Raw genomic sequence first — 7487 nt, forward strand, 5'->3', positions numbered from 1 at the left:
TTGATAAAGTGCAGCGGGAGCTTTCTGTCATTAGCAATAATACAATGAGTTCAAGGTAGAATCAATCTTAAGGGTGATTGCAGAGATGACATTAAAAAATTATAGGTCTCTTTATTTCATATATTGATTTGCATCCTAAATTAAACAACAGTGTTTTGTACCACAAGAGAGGAGGAAAGGGGCAGAAAGGTGTGCTTTGGTTGTGCATGAGGCAGAATTAACAATAACAACAACAACAACATTCGATTTATATACTGCCCTTCAGGACAACTTAATGCCCACTCAGAGTGGCTTACAAAGTATGTTATTATTATCCCCACTACAACAAACATCCTGTGAGGTGAGTGGGGCTGAGAGAGCACCTAGAAGCTGTGACTGACCCAAGGTCACCCAGCTGGCTTCACGTGGGGGAGTGGGGAATCAAACCCAGATTCTCCAGATTAGAGTCCCACCGCACTAAGCCAAACTGGATCAACAGGTATCTGCTCTTGATGGCAATGGAACATATGGGAGGCAGGGGAAGAGTCAGTAAACTGGCACAGGAATGGTCCAGAGAAGACTAGGCTGGAAGGCAGGTCCCTGTCGGAGCCGAGTTCCAAGCTAGGCACAGAAGACACCTGGAGATCCTTCAGATGATGACTGCAACATCAATGTGATGGCTTGCATATAAGAACATAAGATTACACCAAAGATCCACTTCTTCTATGGGGCTGTGTTTGAAAGACACCTTGAAAGCTTCAACTGGTACAAAACATGGCAGCAAGATCCTGAATGGAATCAGTTGCCTGGAGCACACAATTCTAGTGTCTCAATCGCATGGGTTGCCTATTTGCTTCTAGCCCAATTCCAAGTGCTCCTCACAGCTTAGGAGGACCTTCATATTTATGAGCCTTCATCTCCTGGTATGCTCCCCATGTCAGCTGCTCTCTTTAGGCAGCATTTTCCATGTGGTTCTGTTTGGTATAGTGGTTAAAAGCGGCAGGACTCTAATCTGGAGAACCAGGTTTGATTCCCCACTCCTCTTCTTGAAGCCAGCTGAGTGATCTTGGGTCAGTCACAGCTTCTGGGAGCTCTCTCAGCCCCACCCACATCACAGGGTGTCTCTTTGTAGGGATAATAATGACATTGACTTTTTAAACCACTCTGAGTATGGCATTAAGTTGTCCTGAAGAGTGGCTATATAAGCACAAGTTGTTGGTGGTTGGTTGTTGTGGGTTTTCCGGGCCGTATTGCCGTGGTCTTGGCATTGTAGTTCCTGACGTTTCACGAGCAGCTGTGGCTGGCACCTTCAGAGGCGTAGCACCAAAAGACAGAGATCTCTCAGTGTCACACTGAGATACTGAGAGATCTCTGTCTTTTGGTGCTACACCTCTGAAGATGCCAGCCACAGCTGCTGGCGAAACGTCAGGAACTACAATGCCAAGACCACGGCAATACAGCCTGGAAAACCCACAACAACCATCGTTCTCCGGCTGTGAAAGCCTTCAACAATACATCGAACACCCTTGGTGGTGGTTGTTATTTTAGAATTATCTATCTGGCAGCTGTCAGGTTGTGGACTTTTTCTGGGCTAGGTCCAGCTTTTAAATGTTGGGCTTACCAGGGTGAGTATGAAGGGTGCCTTCACTGGCTGCATTCAGGAATGGCGAGTACAATGGCTTTATTTCAGTGGGCATTTGGTGGAGGGTAAACTGTTTGAGAAGATCTGGCTGAATTAGTATTGTGTTTTGATTTTGTATGTGGTTTCTACCTTGCGGATCGACTGTCATATTGTTTCTATGTGTTTGCAATGTGTAGTTCCTTCGTTAGCTGCCTTGAGTCTAAGGAGATAAGATGAAATATAAATGATGGTTGTTGTGGGTTTTCCGGGCCACTGTCTGTCTTTTGGTGCTACACCTCTGTCTTTTGGTGCTACACCTCTGAAGATGCCAGCCACAGCTGCTGGCGAAACGTCAGGAACTACAATGCCAAGACCACGGCAATACAGCCCGGAAAACCCACAACAACCATCGTTCTCCGGCCGTGAAAGCCTTCGACAATACATTGAAATATAAATATTTGAAATAATGCGGCAACCCTGGCCACAGCCATCAGCTGCTACGGCCGGGTGCCGTCCTTTGCCTTTCTAGAAGGAGAAGGGGCAGCCTCTCCTTCCTGGGCATCCAGGCATTGTGAGAAGGGGCAGAGCCAGATACCTTATAAGGCAGCTCCATCCCCCTGAGTACTCTCAGTCTGTGCCTCGTGCTCGGCCCACCCACCACACCCTGTAGCAGGGCAGGTTGAGCCAGTTGCCATTTACAGGGCCAGGTAGGATTTTTTCCCACCTTTCACCAAATTGGCTTATGGTGAGGGGTGTTTTTTTGCCTACCTTGCACTGCAGACAGAGGTTGTGGTAATTGGACTTGGTGGAGCTGTAAATAATTTGGCCACTGGCAGGTTAGAATTGGGGGAAATGAGAGCGAGCCGGTGAGCACCCTTGGCATCTCCCCATTGGTGGGGAATTGGGGTCTGTCAGGAGCGGCTGTGGCTTCACGGCCCGGCTACGAGGGCAGACTGCCGGATGGGACCTCCTGGACAAGTCCTTCCCTCAGGCTCCACGGCTTGGGGTGTTTGGAGCTTTAAGGGGTGAACCATTTTGCCTGGTCAGCTGGGCCCAAGCCATGCCTCATGGATAGCTCACACCCAGGGCAGTGGGTCTCTCCCAGACAGGTTCAAGGAGGAGGTCCCAGTGCGATGGCTGGCTTGACCTGTACCGCTAGTTAGGCCCTCTTTGCCACGTTAACTGTTTATGTTGTTGCTTTAATAAAGTGGCCCTTTAGTACCCAAGCCCTGTGTCTGCCTCTTCATTCTGACTAGGGTGGCAAATACACATTTCATATTAATGTATCATTTTGTAAACAATTTCTGTTCTTGGACTTTTGCATTGGTTTTGTAGATTCATCTGAATTGTGGATGAATATTGTATGCTTTTTTTAAACACACAGTTTATATGGTAATTCTAAATGTACCATCACTGAATGAAGTAGCCAGTGGATGGCAAAAACTGCACCATGGGGACAGTCACATTTGCCACATGTGTGTGTGCTCCCTCAAGTCGCAACTGACTCATGGCCACACCGGCAAAGGATTTTCAAAGCAAGTGTGGAACAGAGGTGGTTTGCCAGTGCCTTCCTCCACCGAACAACCTCAGCCTTCCAGCTGCCATGTAGGTTTCTACAAAATTGGGTGGATCTACGGGAAAATATAAAATTATAAAAATGGGGGTAACCCTTCACTTGCAAATTTAGTCATGACTTCTGTCCATATGCCCTCTTCCAGTTGACCCAAGATGACAGAGATCAGTTCCCCCTGGAGAAAATGGCTGCTTTGGAGTGTGGGCTTTACCCCAAATCCCACCTTCCCAAGGCTTCACCCCCCTTGCAAATCTCCAGGGATTTCCCAACCCAGAGTTGGCAGCCTTACACATGTGGCTCTTTGAGATGCCTCCTGTGGATCTTCTGAGCACTGTTTCCCAATGTGACACCTGCCCATATTTCAGGAAAATGCCTGGTGAGGCTTGTAGTTGGCAGGTGGTTCCCACCTAGAAACAGCTGCTGCCTTAGAAACAGTTAAGCTGTGAGCTTCCCTAAAGTGCAGGCATCATATTGGGGGGAAAGGAATAAAAAATTCTCTATTTCCCCAAGCCATGAATCTGAGAAATAAATCAAGGCATTAAACAGAGATGATCATAGAAATAAGAGGTTTATTTAGATTGATAAACTTGATGCAATCAAATAGGTACCTGAATGCATACAGAAAAACAACAGTCCCTGTAATGCATACCTTTCATTTAACTTGCAGAAATTTGTTTACAAGACATAAGATCTCATACAGTTCTGTAAATAAACGATCAGTTCTTACAATCAAGTCAGGGCACATGATCATCAGGTCAAGATAGACTGACAGGTCATTGCTGGTATAGATATAAACTATATCAGGATGGTTCCATAAACCCAGAGCATTGACTAAGAAGGACTGCCCAAGGCTGTGGCTGGGTATCTGTTAAAATAAACTATTCTTAATCTTCAAGATATAATAGAAGTAACTCCAATGTGCTTTTCTCATGGCCTTCTTATATGATAATGATAGGGACAGAAATGCAAAACATTAAGTGTAAGCAGGATTTTCTCCTTATGAGCTTTGAGTGGCCCAGCTCAATGTGAGAAATGGAAATAAGAGTGGTAGGAGGCAGGGGCATCTCAAAATTCACTAACACATCACACCAGGAATGGAAGTAAATATGGCTCTTTGGGTTGATGGTAACTGCGAATGTGGCTATCCACATGCTATTGAGTGAGTACCACTGTTCTAACAACCACTCCAACTCCAAACATGCATATTTTTATGACCCCAGGTGACTTTGAAGAATTTGACCAGGGCAGGGCTGGATAGCCCAGACAAGCTTAATCTTGTCAGATCTTGGAAGCTAAGCAGGGTCAGCTTTGATTAATAATTGGATGGGAGACCTCCAAAGAAGGCCAGGGTCACTATACAGAGGCAGGCAATGGCAAACTACCTCAGTTAGTCTCTTGCCTTTAAAATCCCGGCAGGGTTCACCATAAGTCTTCAATGACTTGATGGCACTCTCGAGCATCACCACCACATCTGGGGCAGGTGTTTTAACCCACACATTCATCCCACTTCTGCTTCCAGTTTAAACAAGATTCCTGCTTTGTGAATACTGGAGTTCCACCAGACCTTTTCAACAGCCGCCACCTAGGCATTTCCGCGCTAATTAAATCACCCCCATGTTTTACCTGTGAGAGAAACAGCACTTTGTCGAGGTATGAAATTCCAGGCTGTGTCTGAAAACACTGAGACAAGCGGAAACAAAAATAACATCGAATGAGCTCCTAATGAGCAATTCAGGCCTGACAAAGGCTACGGCGATCAATTTTCGATGGCGGAAATCTAGTCCCAGTCTTAATTTGCAGTGGTGCATTTTAATGTTCTCATCTGGTGCAGAGACAGAGCAATAAGCATTATGGTTTGAACAGTGTTGGTATCGTAATGGAGGCTTCTCGGAAATGGAGCCTGTCAGAGGTATGTATTGTATTAACTCCCTTGCTCATTAGCAGTAATTTATACTTCTTGTTATTATTATTATTATTTAACTAGCAAAATGGCTTTTATTGCAGAGAGCAGTGAGGTGATGCCGCGGGACGGGCAAGACCGCGTCCACGGCGGGCCACTTAACAAACACAATGCCTTGAATAACACAGCATTTTATTTCTCCAAAATAACATCTAAAATAGCCGGGGGGAGTGAGTTTACAAAAGGAAGCAATATGGGGGGAAAATACAATTCCAGCACAGTTGATCTCAAGGCTACACTTGAGATCCAACTACAATAGTTTTATCTCACCCTTTTCTAGGGTTGCCAACTTCAGGTTGGGAAATTTCTGGAGATTGGGGGGGGGGCTGAATCCTGGGGAGGGTGGAGTTTGAGGAGGGGTGGACCTTAGTAGGGTATAATGCCTTGGATCCCGCCTTCCAAAGCAGCCATTTTCTCCAGGGGAACTGATCTCTGTAGTCTGGAACTCTGTTGTAATTCCTGGAGAACTCCAGACCCCTAATGGAGGGAATTCTCCACTGTGCAGCTGGGAAACAGTGGCCAGAATCCACCTACATTAAGAAATTTTCAGTTTCCGAGGAAAGGCAGTGATTTTTACTAATTCTCTCTGCCACTGAAGCCCCCCACCATGTTGTTCCTGAGAATCTGCTGACCTCAAGAAGCAAAATTGGGGGGATTCAGTAGACTGGTCTGGGAGTGAGGAATTAATGGAAATTAGAAGGGGTACTGTGGCTCAGTGGCAGAGCATCTGCTTGGTATGCAGAAGGTCCCAGGTTCAATCCCTGGCACCTCCAGTTTAAAGCTTAGTAGGTGATGTGAAAGACCTTTGCCAGAGGCCCCGGAGATCCGAGAAGATAATATTGACTTTGATGAATCAGTGGTCTGACTCCGTAAAGGCAGCTTTGTGAGCCCATTGCCCACCTAACTGGATAACCAGGCCAGTAACAGGCATTCAAGAAAGCTGTTTCTTCTCTGGATCCTTCTTGAAGCATCCACGTTTATATTAGCAACTGAAGTATTCCTTGATGTGACTTTTTACAGTAAGAAAAGAACCTCAGATGGCTTCTCAGGAGCAGCTAACATTGAAACAGGGTGTGAAGCTCCAGAGAATTTTGTTAGTCTGTCCCTGGTGGACCGTCTGTTGTTGTTGTTGTTGTTTTTACCATCTGATATTTGGGGTGGTAGAAGAGTTTGTGATGATGAGGGTCAGGGATGAGCTGCTCTCACAGGGAAATCCGATTCAAAACATGGTGCAGTGAGGAGAGCTGAGTTAGTAACACGGCCCTTCTGCAATGATGAATGAGAACTAAATTAAAATCACGCTCTAATCAAAGGTTCGTTCTGGGGTTCTGTGGAACAGAGACAGTATTTTAAACTGGTAATGATGTTATCATTTGGATTTAAGCCCAGGGGAACTGGTGGTTCATTTATTTTATGTATCACATTTATTTATGGATCCCATGTTTTGTCTTTGTATCCAGGAACATAGGGTAGCATACATGGAGTTATCCAATTTTATGCATACAAGAATCTTGGCTAGGCCTAATTGAATTCCCAATGAAGTGGCAAGCCTGGGCCGAGTCTGTGCTACTTCACATTGTGAACAGGAGTATATGTCACATGACTGAATGTTTTACACACTAAAATATCCTCCAGATAGAACACAACATTTCGGGGGTGGGTGGGTTCCATCATATAAGCTTCCGCCTACCATCTGAAATGGTCCAGCTGAGGCACAGGTTTCACCTGAATGGAAAATATGTCTGATGACCAAACTGTTAATGGTTTGCTTAAAAAGACTGATGTTGTGCTTCTAAAGCCACAGGTTTCTGTGGTGAGTAAATATTTCACCCTGCCTCCTTCCTCATTTGGAAACCTATGTCCTCTATTGATGGAGGGTAGGGGAGATGGAGATTTAACAGTTCCTTTTTTCATGCCACGGAGTATGCAGTCTATAGAGTTACCAGATCCCCCTAGCTTCCCAGAGGGAGACGGGGGACCTGGTGCTTACCTTTCTGGCCTTCCCATGATCCTCTTTGCACACTGGCAATGATGTCACTTCTGGGAAATGACATAATCGTGCAGTTGTGAGCGCTTGCATGTGCTTCGACGCGGGCAGATTTCTGGCCTAAAACAGTCCAAAATGGGCCCACTTGGAGCCAAAATTAGCCCACAGCGAAGTGTGGGAGTGTTCTCAGGGCAACGTGATGATGTTGCACCACCCCTGGTGTGTGCCTAGAAGGCCCATTCCCACACTTTCCCCCCTCACCAGCCAGGTGAGTGGTGGCGGAGGGGTGGAGGGTGAAAGTGTGGGATCCCTCACCCCTACCAGGGAAATGGGATTCCTGGCAGGCTAGGAAAAGCAATGGGTGGTT

At 46.1% G+C, this 7487-nt stretch overlaps 1 non-coding gene across 1 annotated transcript; it reads left to right on the forward strand.

Annotated features, from left to right (window-relative positions):
- The first annotated feature begins 5834 nt into the window (after positions 1–5834).
- TRNAT-GGU (transfer RNA threonine (anticodon GGU)) lies at positions 5835–5906 on the forward strand. Its single transcript has one exon. It is a non-coding gene; the product is annotated as a tRNA-Thr (tRNA).
- Positions 5907–7487: the final 1581 nt, after the last annotated feature.

The sequence above is a fragment of the Eublepharis macularius genome, chromosome 2 (assembly GCF_028583425.1).
Source record: "Eublepharis macularius isolate TG4126 chromosome 2, MPM_Emac_v1.0, whole genome shotgun sequence".
Classification (NCBI taxonomy): domain Eukaryota; kingdom Metazoa; phylum Chordata; class Lepidosauria; order Squamata; family Eublepharidae; genus Eublepharis; species Eublepharis macularius.